Source organism: Pinus tabuliformis, chromosome 3_1, assembly GCF_031772625.1.
Source record: "Pinus tabuliformis cultivar Carrire ecotype Pingquan chromosome 3_1, CPIR1, whole genome shotgun sequence".
NCBI lineage: Eukaryota > Viridiplantae > Streptophyta > Pinopsida > Pinales > Pinaceae > Pinus > Pinus tabuliformis.
Window position 1 is genome coordinate 288,274,442 of NC_142301.1, and position 17,306 is coordinate 288,291,747.

General features: G+C 34.7%; 1 pseudogene; it reads right to left on the bottom strand.

Moving 5' to 3' along the window:
• Window positions 1-9,728: 9,728 nt before the first annotated feature.
• LOC149186914 (L-type lectin-domain containing receptor kinase IV.4 pseudogene) lies at window positions 9,729-10,358 on the bottom strand (annotated as a pseudogene).
• Between the last annotated feature and the right edge of the window lie 6,948 nt (window positions 10,359-17,306).

Below are 17,306 nucleotides of genomic sequence, written 5' to 3' on the forward strand. Positions count from 1 at the left end.
TAAAATCATAATTCATATTCCTTTTGTCCTCATCATGATTTTCATGGATTACCTTGTCACCACTGTGAAGTCTTTCTTGCAACAACTTTGTCAACCCTTCCAACTTGACATTCATCACATCCATGTCTACTTTAATAACCTTCATGTTTGCTTTTATTTTTTCTTCTAAACCATCCATCTTAGATTCCAATTCATTTTTTGTTACTCTTTGCGAGAGAGAAATTTGTTGCACTTGGTCTTGTAATTTTGATATATCATGTTGTGTTTCTTCCTCTTTTTAATGCGTCATAGTAGAGCTTTTTGGTTGCCTACTAAGCGTATTCATTTTTATTCTTAGAGGCATTTTGGAATCAAACAACGATATTTATGCTTCACTATGCCCTTTGAATCACTTCAAACTGATTTTTTAAATAAAAGTTATGCAATTTTTTTTTTTTAAATACACACATTTTTCTTGCTTTTAGAAGTTTGATATTGAAACTATTTTATCTTTGCAATTTCGGCCTCCCAAGGTCTAAAATTTCATCCTATGGTAGGCCTATGAGTCTTTTTTCCAATGTTACAAGTCAAACCAAGATTGGATTCTTGAAGGTAAAGTTGTGTCAAATTTTCCATGATGACCTGATTATGGACTAGTTCAGTAGACTGAAATTGTATGTAATGCCACATGTCACTGTTTCAGCCTTCGACCCTGAAATTGATACATGACAAACTACAGTCCATGTGTTTTCTGTCACTTTTTACGAAATTCAAATTCGATTCTTGAAGAGAGAGTTATGATGATTTTCCTTAGGTCACTTGTTTGAGACTAAATTTTGGAGCATGCAGAAACCCTAACTTCTTCAGAATATAAGAAAATATAGCGAACCAAGACCTAAAATTTCTACACGAAGTTCACCAAGATTTCAGTTACACGTGGTCGAAAGTTCAGCTTCTGAAGCTTCGTAGAAAAAAGTTATAACGAAAATGCCAAGATGACCTATTTGAAGCAACGAAACCCTAGAATCCAAAGCCCTAATAGCAAATGTTATGTAACAAGATCACAAAATAGAAGAAGAAATAGATCAACAACTTGAAAATAAGCCTCTTCGAGGGGCAACCTCTTTTTACATCACATAAATGAACAATTCTTGGATGATACAAATGACAAGACCTCCTTGATATATATAAGAGTCTAAGGGGTCACAATATAATTAGAGCCTACATAACAATAATAATGTAAGGACACAACAATAACAATAATGGGCTTCTATGGGGCACAACAATAACATTAGGGGGCTACAGTACCATTATAAGGATCTAACAATAAATCAAACCCAACTATTACACTAATAATTTGTTTTATATATAATCACTCATGAGTAAACTCCATCTTTAATAATATTAAATAATAAAAATTTCACAAATTATTTAATAAATAAAAAATCTAAAACCTTGTATTCCTAAGTTTTTATAATATTTATTTATTTATTTGACAAATTATTTAATAAGTAAACCATCTAAAATCTTGTATTCTTAAGTTTTTATAATATTTATTTAACAAATTATTTAATAAATAAACAATCTAAAACCTTGTATTCCTAAGTTTTTATAATATTTATTTATTTATTTATTTTTACCATATTATTTTATTTTTTGGATTTAAATAATAAAATTGATTTAAACCATTATTTTGATTTATATTTTATTTTTTCATATTTTGATTTTTATTGTTTAGAATAGTTAAATTTGACCTTATTATTATTGATTTTAGTTTTGCTTAAAATAATAATAATAAAAAATTAATTTAATTCTTTATTTATAGCGAATTTCCATCTATTACTTTATTTTAATTAAAAAGTTGTTAATTAATTAATGATAATTTTTTAGTCAAAACTAATTGTTATATTAGAAAACACCTATTTTCATCTATTTAATCTAATGCCATGATCTGGTTCTTTATCTTATTTTGAAAATAAACCATACTAGCTAGTTTCAAACAAGTAGACTTATGGTTTTTTTTATATAAATTTTACCGAAAAATCTATCAACAAAATCTAAAATCTTATTAAATTTTATTATTTTTATCTCCATTATTATTATTTTTTGAATTTCTAAAATTTTATTATTAATTTTTTATTTTATTATATTATTTTTAAAATTTGCTATTTACTTATTTATTAATTATTATTATTATTAAAAAATTAGATTGTTTGCTTCTCTTTAATTGCATTTCATTCTTTGATTATCTTCCCTTTCTTTATGGTTATTTTGTTTCTTCATTTCTTTAATTTAATATGCAGTTTTTAGTTACAGTCTTGTATTGCTTTCAATTAAGAAAAACTATCTGCCCTTCTTTATTGGAAGTGCTTTTTATCATTATTTTTAATTCAGAAAGTATGTTTTTGGTTTATTTTGTTCTTTGCTTGTATATATATTTTTTCCTTCTTAAAGTTGTTTTTTTGTTTTTTTATTTGGTTTGTTTTTAGTTTTTAATTTTGTTATTACTGTAATTTTTTTCAAATCATTTATGTATTTAGTTTTTTTGGTTTATTTTATTATTATTTTTTTTTATTTTATATATAATTGTTTTCTTTGTTTTTTTAGATTTTAAGTTAATATTTTTGCGTGGTTATTATTTAATTGGTATTTATAGATATTTGTTTTAATTTGACTTGCTTTATACTTGATTGTATTATTTTTAGCTAAACCAATTACACCATTAAAATGAAGTCTTAAAATATGTTTTTCAAGATTAATATCAGAGTGAGGAGCATTCAAAATTATCTCACATAGTATTCGACTAGGAGTAAATTAAATTTGACTACTGGAACTCAAGGATGTTCTTAAGTGACTACTCTCGACAAAGCTACATATTCGACAATATTAGGCAATAAAAATTCCACAAACTAATTAGCTAATAAATTATTTGGAAGCACATTATTTCTTGAATCAAGAGTGGAATAAAGCCTTCCAAAAATCAACCTTGGAGCAGTAAGACCCAAGATTAATCAATGAGGAAAGCAAAGACAATTGTGGTAACCATCGTGAAATAATCACCCAAGTTGTAAATGCTCTCATGGAGACAAGCATCAACCACTTCCTATTTGCAATCACTCACGAGAAATCTAGGGAAACCACTAAGTTGACAACTTCACAATCAGTAGTTGGGTGGAACAGTTGTGGGTTAAGCACTTATTTAGGGTAGGGGCATATAAGACTTATGTCCCATGGCTGAAATTTTGAAGAAGATGCATCACCTTGAGGATCTACCACTTCTACCAAAGTCCCTTAGTATGCATCCACCCACCGACAAGAGTGAGAAGAGATATCTCAACACCTAAATTGGTTGGACCTAGTGCTTGACACTTCTGTTGGAGGTGCTCTCCCAACAAATAACTTATGTTACTAATTGATTTTGTTTTATTTAATAGGTTCTTAGTTTCCATTAAGTGCCCTTGGAGAATTTACTCTCCGGACCTATAACCAAGACCATATCACTTTGACTAATGTTGGTTTTCTTATCAAAGAAAATTAAGTTTAGTTGATTTTAATTTTCACATTGCTTTTATTGTTGTTCCTTATTCATAATATAGTGGAATGAAACTCAATGGTGTGATGACTCGAGTATTCTAGAATTAAAAACAAAATTGGAAGACACATATAATTGTTCAACTCTTTTTCTTTGAATTCAAATTATGTAATGTTTGATACTACTCTTGAAACTTAGATAGAGAAAATCAAGCATGTTATTTCAAATTTCCTTTTATTTCAATTTCAAAATTCTATATGATGTGATCGAAGAAAAACAATAATTTAGAAATATTCTTTTAAACCCTTAACAAAGATTCCTGGAACAACAAAATCTAAATTTTGTTTCCTCACTTGCACAACATACAAATGATAATAAAACAACTAATGCAACTCGATCTAATCTTTATTCGATAGGCAAAAAACTTGAATCTACAAATAGAGGCCAAAATTCAATTATGGGTTAAAAGAGAGCAAACAAATTTTCCAATTTGTCTACAAGTGCACTAGACAAAATGGAGCAACTAGCACACACAAGAGAAGGTGCATTGTATTGCAAGTGTGCCCCACATGTATGTCCTATAGGATGCTAAAAAAATTGCGAGTCTAAACATAACACATTTTTTTTCAAACTATTGAGTTTAATTAGGAGGATACATAGTAGGGAATGCAAATCTAAAGGCTAGAACTATAAAAGACCCAAGAGTCAACCCGAAAAAAAGAGAATTTCTCCCCGGTGGCATCACCAACTTTTTAATAGGGAATTTTGTCCTAATCTAAGATCTAGAATTCACCAATGAGAGGGTTGGAAACCAACACACACTATAGATAGATAAAAAATCTATCTTTCTCTCAGTTAATTGCTTATACATGTAATGAAATAAAAGGGAGAAATAACATACCTTGTTTTTGAAGTTTGATGTAGATCTAAGTTATGTGATCCAATCCAATGCTACCTTCCTATTTATATTTAGCTTCAAAATTGCACACAAAAGATACCGACAAACTCTTTCTCCAACGTGTACATCTCAAGTGTATAAAATTCAAAAATGATTAACCTTAATCACTTTTTAAATGAAGCAAATCACAATCAATTCATAGATCTAAAATATAATTTAGAAATAGAAAAATAATGAATTGAAAGAGGGAAAGAAGATAGATATATTAAAATTTATGAATAGAATTTGAGCATCAACTTATCAAAAGATATTTAATCTAATTTATAGTATCTCCATCATCCAGTTCTAGGATCTTCCTCCCTTATAAAATCACTCCTAAAGAGTGAAGGAAACACTCTTCACAAGCAAAGATCACATGAACTAAAGGTATCAATGATAACCTAGCCCAATTCCACTGGCATAAGGATGTTATATTACCAAATCTCTCTAACTCTCAACCCCAACAAGAACCTTCTTTTCAAATTAAAAGGAGGTATACATTAGTTGTCAAGATCTAACTTTAGAAATGCACTTGCATGGTTTTAGGGCCACTTTTGAAAGCATTTTAAAAGGTAAATTGGGCTAAAAAAATTATTTTAATTGCAAAACTAATGACAATAGTTCAACTTCACACAAATAATTAGAAGGACCAAATTTTGAGTGGAATAATCTAGTTGAATTAGCTAAGATATTTAACACACAACTTGAAGATAAATGAGTATATTTATTGTTGTTTTAATTTGAAGTAATAAGACATTTTAAAGATGTTAGATGCTTTGTAAAGTAAGCCCTAAGTGCTATAACATTGCGATATTGAAGTACACTTGTATGGTATTTACTCTCTTGAGTTGTTAAATGAAATTGGGTTGAAGAAAAGTGAAATATTAAGTTGTGATTTAATATTTCAAATTAGTCTCAAGGCTAAAAGTTCATAGGGAATATATCCAATAAACTTCATGGTTGAGGTGAAATTTCAGAAATAGCCTCAAGTGTTTGATTCTTGTTTTTTCCAGATTCATAATGTTATAAAATCAACCCCTGCCCCAAAGTGCATCCACCACTACCACAATGTATTAGGAAAAGGACCATGGAGTGGAACATGGGGAATGGTATCCACATGATGTGATTCCATTCAAATTTTAGATGAAAGCATTGCCATAAGTTGGCATATTAGAAATACATGCATAGACATAAGTAGAGGGCACATGAGAACCAAGGCATAATAGATTTGGGAGAGTAAGGAAGTTATTCAAGCATAGAGGAATATTTTTGCATAAAGGCGCTGGATGCAAAGAATAAGGATGTGTAAGGAAAATATTGATGAGTAAAGGCACAAGTGGAAAACACAACAAACACACATGGGCATTATTGTAACATGGGAAATATGGTTAAAACCCATTGTGGTGTCGGTTCATTGTAGGTTGCTTAAGGAAAATATAAATATGATACCCTAAAGGGAGTTCAATTTGGTCACTAGGTGTAGATTTTCCTGTAGATTCACAAGCTCGTGTAATCTACTAAAACAAGAGACAATAATATACGTCTAATTTCAACTAGTGGAAGCCAATAGATCGATGAAAACAATATGAACAAGAAGAAGATAAATCAATGGCACATAACACAAGATATGTCTGGGGAAAGCCATTGCTCAAAACCTCTACTATCTGTATTGCATTAAATAAAAAATTCAATATGAGAATACAATGCTTGTTCTCACAAGAACAATCCATGGACAAGTATAATCAACTCTCAGCACACAAGCTAGCTCAATCCAAACTCTAGGCTTATTTTGCAACTCTCCAAACCCCTATTTCCTTGTGCAATTCCTCTGGATGAATAGCCCATATTAATGGGAATCCAGTGCTTCCAAAACTGCACAATCCAAACTAGGTCCAGTTCCTGTTTGCATGCATGATATTTACAACTCAGTAAATCATACAACTGATAGTACATTGTCCCTGCACTCTAGTCTCAACTAGGTCTTTCTTTGAACTGACATGCATGAGTTTATGATAAGGGAATCTTCAGTTAACTGGAGTAACACTTGTGGATGCACCAGTGCACCAACTGACTGCTAATCCTTTATTAGTTCCACAAACAATTAGAACTAATTTAACTCAATAAACTAAGTTATCTAAGTACAACTCATAAATAAACTCATCCTGGACCCCTAAAACTTAGGGATCACACTTACATGACTTCAAATAGACTTCCAACTCGAAATTCCTAAGTTAATTAAGTCAACTTAACTTAGTTAACTATTACAAGTTGCTATGAGAAAATAATTACAATTTTAATTCACAATTTAATTCAAGGACAAATTAAATTGGAATTTCTGGATTCTATTTTTAACATTTCTTGTTGCTATTTTCAACACTCCCTCTCAACAAGAAAGGAATTCAACTCGATCCCGATCCTGAACCTTTGGAATGTTATGCATGCAACACTTCTCTCTAGTGTTGTTGCTATAGCAACTCCAGAAACAAAAAAAGCATCCAACCTGAATCAGTATGATGCATATGTCATCAAAGTCTCTAACTGTTATTGCCTCTGTCGACTGAAAACTCTGCACTTATGTTGAATATGCCTTTCTGCACTCTTGTCAAACCTTCTCTGCGCTCTTCGGTCTCTGACTGCTCTAGCCACTCTGATGTCTAACTATATCAATCACCACTGATTCCTCCTGCTACTATTTACTTTGGGCTCCCGTAGCAAGGTACCATCCATGAGATAAAACCTCTCAATGGACCCCGGCCAATTTTAGCCCTCTTGGGACTATCACTTCACATCGCCCCACCTCACACCTGGAGGTATGGCTGCATGTGATCCCTATGCCCACTTGGCTTGAAATTTCCCCCTACTAGAGGTCTCTGCATGAGCGGATGCCTTCACTCGGTCTCCTCTCATCTTCTCTAGTTGTGGATGCTCCACAACTTCCTGAAGCTGCTTTTGAGGCTTCTTCTGGGGCTGCATGTTGAGACATAATTTACTCTCCCTCTCAACCACTAAGTATATAACCTTTGCATTTCTCCTTAAGGCTTTGCATGCATCTTATACATACCTCAAGTGCATACAGGTTCTTGACTAGCAAACCAATCTGTTTCATTTGTCCCACCGTCACGCAATTTTATGGAAAAAGAACTAATTTTAAATCAACGATATCTCCCTCATCCAAACTCTGATTCGGCATATTTTTTTTTGAATTCGGGTATTTTTTTCGCAAGGAATCCATACCTTCTATTTGCTTTTGAAAAATGTCAACAAAAATTTTCAAATATGCTTTGCAAACTCGCAGCCCAAAAAAAAAATCCTGCTCCGACACCATGTAGAAAATTTCTACAAATCTAGCTCTGATACCATGTAGATTTCCCTATAGATTCACAAGCTCATGTAATCTACTAAAAAAAGAGACAAGAATCTACTTCTACTTTCAACCAGCGGAAGCCAATAGATCAATGAAAACAATATGAACAAGAAGAAGATAAATCAATGGCACATAACATAAGATGTATCTGGGGAAAGCCACTACTCAAAACCCCCTACTATCTATATTGCACTAAATCAGAAATTCAAGATGAGAATACAATGCTTGTTCTCACAAGAACAATCCCTGCACACGTATAATCAACTCTCAGCGCACAAGCTAGCTCAAGCCAAACTCTAGGCCTATTCCGCAGCTCTCCAAGCTCCTATTTCCTTGCGTAATTCCTATGGCTAAATAGCCCATATTAATGGGAATACAGTGCTTCCAAAACTGCACAATCCTAACTAGGTCCAGTTCCTGATTGCATGCATGATATTTACAACTCAATAAATCATACAACTGATAGTACATTGTCCTTGCACTCTAGTCTCAACTGGGTCTTTCTCTGAACTGACATGCATGAGTTTCTGATGAGGGAATCTTCAGTTAACTGGAGTAACACTTGTGGATGCACCAATGCACCAACTGACTACTAATCCTCTATTAGTTCCATAAATAGTTAGAACTAATTTAACTGACCATAACTCAATAAACTGAGTTATCTAATTACAACTCATAAATAAACTCATCGTGGACCCCTAAAACTTAGGGATCACACTTACGTGACTTTAGATAAACTTCCAACTCGAAATTCCTAAGTTAACTAAGTCAACTTAACTTAGTTAACTATTACAAGTTGCTATGCGAAAATAATTACAATTTAGTTCGATGACAAATTAAATTGGAATTTCTGGATTCTGTTTTTAACATTTGTTGTTGCTATTTTCAACACTAGGAACCACAAGTTAGTGAGTGGCCATAAATAGGTCAGTCAGGGATCAGAATTAGCATAACAGAGGAAGGAGTCTTGAAGGAAGGAAGAACATTGATTTAAGAGGAGGTTTAATGTGGAAGACCAATCAAAGCTACTATAAATGCCAGGAACAATACTTAAGTGCATGATTATTGCACATAAATATTTATTATGAATGATGAGAATGAGTAGACCAATTCATGAATCTTTTTGTCCTTAAATATTTCTTGTGTTGTTTTCCTTATCATGTTGTATGATCAAGTCTAGTCTCCAATGTTTGTGCATTTCACTACATTATACAATGGTGTTTTAAGATCACATAAGGCTCAACCTTAGACGTACCCACTCAAAGGGCTCCTTGCACGTCCCTTTCACCAAACAAAAAACGTGGGGTTGGGCTTGACTCTGTAGCAAAAATGATCCATTTGAACACTAATTTGTATTGACATAGATCCATCTTTAATACATCGAGAGGGATCAATAGGTTTGTGCTTCAATTTCTTTTTGATCCATCTTGGTGCTTAAATGATTAGTGTTAAGATGACTTTACATTGAGTTATCTTATTATTATATTTTAAATAATATTAAGGTTAGTTTTGAAAAAACCAAAATTGTTTTAACTTACCTCAGTTTTTATTCAATGTAATTGCATCAAGAGAATAGAGGTGAATCTACAACCTAGCTATCCCCAAATGGGGTGACACATGTGAGCCACATGGGGGGGAGGATTACCATCATCCCACCCATTGATATAGTGAGTGGACATGGAAATGCCTCCCCCCTCAATAATTAGGCCGATAGGCCTTTCCTATTGAAAGGGACTTTCGTCGTCCTTTTCAATCCCACGTTGACACGTCAAAGCACTCGCCTTTTCAATCTCACGTTGACACGTCAAAGCACTCGCCCTTTTCAATCTCACGTTGACACGTCAAAGCACTCGCGCCTTCCAAAATTTCAGGCCTACAAAGCCCTTACTTCACGGTGTATATCATGCGGTTATCGGTTAACGACCCACAATACTCACGTCTAACGAAGTCGTGCAGATGTCTGGAACAGGAGCTTCGCCTTCCAGTATTTGACAAACATGCCGCATTTCCAGTCTGCTTTCTGGCTTTGGATTACAACACAACAACCCCAATTTCAGGACCTTATCCATCTCCACCACATCATATCGCTTCCCCAGCTTTGGATCCGATGCCTCCACCAGCCTCCCTTCCGTGTACAACTCCCACGCCCACTCCGTCAAAATCATCTTCTCCGCCTCCGTTAACGGATCCACGTTCCTTCTCCCGCAGGCCACCTCCAACAGCAAAACCCCGAAGCTGAACACGTCCGAGCTGGGAGTGCCCTGCCCCGTGTGTATCAGCTCCGGCGCAATGTACCCCGGCGTTCCCACCACATGAGCCTTCTGCGGATTCTCGCTGTGATCATACAGCGGAGCCAGGCCGAACTCACCCAGTCGCCCGTTGAATTCCGAATCCAGCAGCACATTGCTCGACTTGATATCTCTGTGGACGACCGGGAGAAGCGACACCTCAAGGTCCGGCGCCGTGCCTTCGGTGGTGAAACTCCACGCCAGAACGTAATGGTCTTCAGTCAACGTCCCCGTTGCCGCTGAAAAGCCAACGAACATCTTCTCCTCCAGAACGTAGCGCAGGTCCCCATGAATTACCGGGTTAGTATAAATAAGAAACCTTGCTTTACCATTTCACTGTCATCTAAGAATTTTGCGAAAGGGTGACACCACATTCTTTACTGAAACAGAATTTTTTTTAATTATACTTTAAAATTCAAGTCAAGGTCAAGCTTCATTGGAATTCAATGATAAAAAATGTAATTGTCAAGAACGTTTTATGTTTCTTTGGTCGTGCTATACAAACAATGTAGACATCAAGGATTCAAATCGAAATATCAACGATTTGTTCGGAAATTATAGACTTTAACATCCAAGCCGAGGTGAAGGTTGACTGTGTTTTTTCTTACAATAATCGAAGTGTGAAGAATGCTTTATCTTCTAGGGATAGCGAGGAATTTTGGGAAGAAAAGCTGTAAACCTAAAAGTCACGGCGAGATTAAGAACTTTTGGAAATTATAATTTTAAGTCAGGGCGATATCAAAGCATTTTTGGAACATTATAGATTTATGAAATTATAAATTTAAAAATTATGGTAATATCAAGGAAATTTTGGAACATTATAGACTTTCGGAAACTATACTTTCAAACTTCAAATAATATCAAGGAGTTTTTGAAAATTATAAGATTTTGGAAATTATAAATTTAAAAATCAAAGCAATATTAATAAATTTTTGGAAAATAAAAAATATTTAGAAATTATAAATTTAAAAGGCTTTGAAAATTATTCACATTTGAAAATTATATAAACTTAAAGTCATAATAACACTATTAAAAGTGTGAAACCGTATAGATTTTTATATTCTACATTTTTATAAAAGTTTAGAAATATAATATTTTTTGAAAAATTAATTTGTCGTTTGTTATTGCAATATTTTTGCCAAATCTTTATAGTGAATATTTTTGGGATTACAAAAATTTATCAAAATTTCTACATTTACAACAAAAATATGGTTCCTAAGGTTTTTTCTGACTTCATTTTACTGGGAAAGCGAAGTTGACCACAAACACCAGTTTGTGATTTCATTGTACATGAAATTTTGATCATATAGACCAGTTGGACAGTTCTTGTTTTGGGTATCTTAAATATCGGGAATTTGTAGCTCAAACCTCACGGATTTTGGACATATTTGACTCGCTTTGCATTGGATTAGTGTTCATGAATGTTGAACGAAATTATATGCAGGGACCATATATAGCTGCTGGGGAGAGCTTACGGATTCAGCTTTTGCATTGGCACCTAAGCTTCGCCACGCCGAGTGGCCTTAGCCCACTTCATGGACTTTCAATTTCCCTAGGAGCTCAGCGCGCTACAGAACTACAGGAACATATGTATATGTACAGAGAATCATCCTTGCTCGTGAAAAATTTTTGTTGTCGATGAATATTCTCAATCCGAATTTGGAAAAAGTTGTCCACCCGTGTTACCGTGGGTTGTCAATAAAGTGTCTTACTCGTGAAGATATCGTTGTCGATGAATATTCTCAATCCGAATTTGAAAAAGTTGTCCACCCGTGTTCCTGTGGCTTGTCAATAAAGTGTCTTACTCGTGAAGATAATAAAGATCCTCATACGATGAGATATCGTTGTCTTAATGAAATTGGTGTTTCATTGATCTGAGGGTAATGCAATTATTTAATACTCTTAGTTTGAATATTTGTGATTATTTCATCCTTCAGTTACTGGCGGAACTCGTCTTGGCCTTCATTTCTGTTATGGGGTCCTTCATTTTTATGGGTTGAATACATATGATATACATATCTATAATGCATTTTTTGTACCATTTTTTCAATTTCATACTATTCCTTTAATTTAAAAAATCTATTGTCTTAATGAAATTGGTGTTTCATTGATCTGAGGGTAATGCAATTGAGAATTTGTAATTATTTAATATTTTTAGTTTGAATATTTGTGATTATTTCACCCTTCAATTACTAGCCAAACTCATCCTCCCCTTCATTTTTGTTATGGGGGTCCTTCATTTTTATGAGCTGAATACATATCTATAAATGCATTTTTTTATCATTTTTCCAATTTTCATACTATTTATGCAATTGAGAATTTGTGATTATTTAATATTCTTAGTTTGAATATTTGTGATTGAGAATTTGTAATTATTTAATATTCTTAGTTTGAATATTTGTGATTATTTCACCCTTCAATTACTAGCCAAACTCATCCGGGCCTTGGCCTTCATTTTTGTTATGGGGGTCCTTTATTTTTATGAGCTGAATATATCTATAAATGCATTTTTTTATTATCATTTTTCCAATTTCCATACTATTTTTCTAATTTAAAAAATCTATCGGCCTCTTTTTGCACTTTTTAGGGCAATTGCTAGTAATATAACACATCATATCATCCTTGAAGAGGTCGCTCCTTTACTCCATGATCATCCCACTAAGACTACACACAAGAAACCATTCAATGCCTCAACTCTCTCGACACACAGGGTCCAAGGAATTTTAACTCCTCTCATCCTCGTCGGTCGCTTGTCACATGTGATGCAAAGCTCATGGCGCATATTAGTCCTTCACGGTGGCAGGGAATTATAATAATGAGTAGAACCACCTCCAGACACACAAATTACATCAATCCTTGTTGATTTACGAGCTCAGTCTGATGGATTTGGTTAATTACAACCATTTTGGTCCTCATTTGGCAGCTTAAGCTTGAGGTATATATCTATCTCAAGCTTTACTTATTTAGGTCGCTCATCTTTCCTATTTGTCTCAAAGTCTCTTCAAGATTCCATAATTATTTCCCTTTTTAGGAACTAGTCCACCCTTTCGCTCTCGGTTCGTCCCCCTCTCTAGCTTATGGTTCTCTTGGTCCCTTCAACGGGTCTTACTTCAAACCTACCTAACATCCCTCGTCTCATTCAATAACCTTCATTTTTTCTTAAAGTGCCTCTCCCATCACCTTCCCTTGCCATTGTCGCCCCCCCCCCCCCCCCACTCATCCCTAGCCTTCTTCACCACCCATTAAGCTACCTTCTGCCCCACCACCTATTGAGCTACCACCTAGTCCTCCCCTCGATTTGCCTCCCCCATCTGGGTGTGCACTAGAATGTAACAACAACATGCCCATGTTAGGCTAGGTGCTACTGATTACATGGAAATGGGTGGTTTTGAGACCCAACAAAGAGTTAAAAGCTCAACTATGTGATTTTGAGCTCATATTCCTCCTCGGGTCTAGGAAACAATTACTAATGTAGAGCGAGAAATAGTTGGTGAATGTTGATGCTTTAGATTTTGAAGTGCTAGTGCAGATGGCAGATTGAGTTCCTGATACATGTCACTCATGAGGCTGATTCAATTACTACGTAAACTAATCCATAAATTATCGTGGATATTCCACTAGATAGTTTGTCAGAACAGATCTAATAAAATTATACTTAAAAGTCCAAAATATACACTATGATGGTTTATTTCTCTTTAGATTTATAGATTTTTAAATTATTGTTTATTGTGTATACATGTAAATTATAATTATGCAAAAAATAGAAAACAATGAAATAAAAACTCATAAACCACGATTGATACAAGATATATCCTAGGAAACCCTTTTGGAAAAAAACTCGATTGGAATGTGAGGCCTCTCTGCTCTCTTTCTCTCAATAGAAAATAACTGCAAGTACAAAGAAGTAAGGCATGTGGCCCGTGAGCTACTGTAATGTACAAATCCTCTATGTATGCTCTCTCCTTATCCCTCTTGGCATAAGGCATGTGGCTGTGAGCTACTGCAATGTACAAATCCTCTCTGTATGCTCTCTCCCTATCCCGCTTGGCTACTCTACTCGTCTATGGAACAAATGCACTCAAAAAGAATGGAACCCATTTTCCTCCTAGTGGCCAGGTTGTAGCACATCTCGATAGCCTATTAGTGGTTAGGTTTTACTCCTTCAACTTTTTATTAGAGTTACACTATGGATTATTTTAGAGTATTCTTCATCATGCTTATGTGGCTAGCCCCTTTTCCATAAATAATGGGGCCAACATGGCATTATCTCAAATTATGGTGACCAAAATAGTAAAGTTAACTTCCAAGTGCAATAACTTTTGCATATAAACTTTGATTGAGATGATTCTTGCGTCATTGAAAAGTTCTTTGTGTGTAGAATAGAAAAAACACGTGTGACACTAAAGTGGAAAAAAAATTACCCCAAAAAGGATCTCATTTGATGCCTCAAAATTCTCCCAAAAGGTTTCAAACCCCAATTTGCCAAACTGGGTCCCGTCTGTAAAAATGGTCCTGTGAGCTGTTTCCTCCACTTTTTCCACATTAGAAGCATCAATATGGAAGGCAAAAATTATGATGATCAAATCCAAATCATGCACATCTAAAAGCATTGTTGGGTAGGGTGTTGATAGATAAGAATGAGGCTTAAGAGGAAATCCTCCTCTAGTTGGATGAACTCTAGGTGCTCTCATGATCCATGGACTACAAACTCAATAAAATTGAGGCTCACCTAAGACTATCTCCTGCATTGAGTTTTTCACCAGATGACACCAAGGAACTTATCCCAGCTTAAGCCTCCGACTCTGATAAATATTAGTGCACTCTTGGTTAGCAAGTTTTTTCTTTCTTAGACTTAGACTTTTAGTTCAATGATGAAAAATGGCCCTAGTGGCCTAACCTTTGTAAATGTCTTTGTCATATTTTGGTCAAACTCTTCAATTGGTTTTTGGAAACTGCAATTCTATGTTTGGTCTAGTTTTTGTATCGACTAACCAACACAAACTACAGAATCTTTGATGTAAATATTGCTTATAGGAAAAGAAAATTAACTCCTAAACAAAATCTACAACCTAGGCATATGTGTGATGTATGCAAGGGTAATAAATTAAATTGAATAAAATGAAATGAGTAAAAAAAAAACACAATATTAACAAAAATTTAAAATAAAATAAGCCAAAGTATACACTATCTTTTAAGCAAGTATAGGTTTGTGCTTTGATTTTTTTTTTTTTTAAATCTCTCTTTGTGTTAAGAACTTTAAGGTAAGATGAATTTATACTAGATTATTAGCACTATAGACATGACACATTAATTCTAATTATATATATTTATGTCATTAACCCTAAACCAAGTTAATAAGTGGGAAATTATAAAAAAAATATTGAATTGGTTTTTTTACCATGATAAAATTTTGCTTTGATCCACTACTTTAAGCAATAGATGAAATGGTTTATTTGGCCAATTCAGCAATATAATTTCTAGTGAGATTGTGATTTTTATTGTTTAAAATACACTTTTGAATGCATAAATGGATTCATGACATGGAAAACCCCATAAGGCACTTGATTTTTGCAAACTAAACAACTTAAACTAATGATTTTTTAAAATTTGTACTGGATTATGAGAAAATTTGACTAGAAAAATATGCTTAGGAAAGGGCCATTTCATTTATTAGTTAGACTATACTTTTGTTTTGAGATTTCAACATTTTGAGTATTCTTAAAATGAACTAAAATGTTTAGGAGCATAGTTTTAAGATCAAAGTTCTTATCAATTCGATAAAACTATAAATTTTGACCAAAACTTGGTACCTATAACTTTTGGTAAAGGTTTGAAGAGAATTTTTGACAAAAAATTGTTAAGTTTGTCTACATATTAACTTACTAGTAGTTCCCATGACCATAAATGCCACTATCATCATAGTTGCCCTGTGTTGTTGATTTTTGTAGCTTGGGAGGTACTCCAAGCCTTGAGGATCAAGGGTTTGGAGGAAGGAGCTCCACAAATGGCCTTGTGGGCTTGAAACCCAAGCTTGGGGTTTTGCACCCATCGATGTTGGGGACAAAACTATGGAGATATTTCGACATGTGATGGATGAGGATGATAGTACTCATCAAGATGAATCCGACGCATCAAAAATCATCTGATTCCAAGTTGTGGTTGAAGAGAAATGAATTTTTGAAGTTAAGATGGGTAAATTTGTCTAGTTGGGCAGGTCGACTTGAGGTTAAAGTAGTGCCCAAAGAAAAATTCATTGGAGCCACTTGATGCCTATAAATATAGGTCAAGTGTGAGGAATTCGGACATATCCAAGAAGCATCTTTCATAGTCTACACATCAAGAAAGGCAACGCAAGTGTAGGAACGCTAGAGCAGGGACGCGCAAGTGCAGGACTACGTGAGTGTAGAAATGCGTGAGTGTAGGAATGCGTGAATGCAGGAATGTGCAAGTGCAAGAACACGCTAGTGCAGGAACACGCTAGCGAAGGACTGCAAGTGTAAGAACACGCGGGTGCAAGAAAGCGAGTGCAGGCAGCGCGAGTGAGGGCTAAGCATGTAGCAGACTGCACCAGGGTGACGCAAAAGCTGAGCAAGGCTCAGTGTGTATTCTATTGATGTGTTAAGGTTGAATTGATGTTAGTAGATGGTGTCCGTTAGCATCCATGTGGAGGGGTTTCCTAGGTGTTGGATGCCCTAACTAGGAGCATATGCTACAACAGACTTGGTCACTCGTGGACTGTTGGAGGGTAGTGTGAGAGTGGACCAAGTGTGGATAGTGATTGGGAATTTATGGTCTACTAGAGGACAACATGATAGTGCCCAAGTTGGAGCCCGGTGTGCAACACTTTGATGGAAAAAAATAGTTGCTAGAGTGGAAGTTGTTGAGCTCAAGGGTTGACGAACCAGAGAAGCAATTGAGCAACCCTAGAGTTGTATGTGGAGAAGAACTTATACAACATATGATGGGAAATCCTCCTAGCTCGTGTTCATTGTGGGAGATGGAAATCTTGCAGTGATAGGTGGCAGCCCTCCATGCCCTATGTTGGTCTTTATTGGAGTGGCGCAGGAATACCATATTGGGCTAAAGTCCCTGAGTAGTTGAGGAGCAACAATGGGCAGATTGAGAGTTTAAGAGAATTCTTCGGCTTAAATCACATGATAGTATATTTGTTAACGCGTTTCGAACCAACCAGTGTGGTTCATCGTC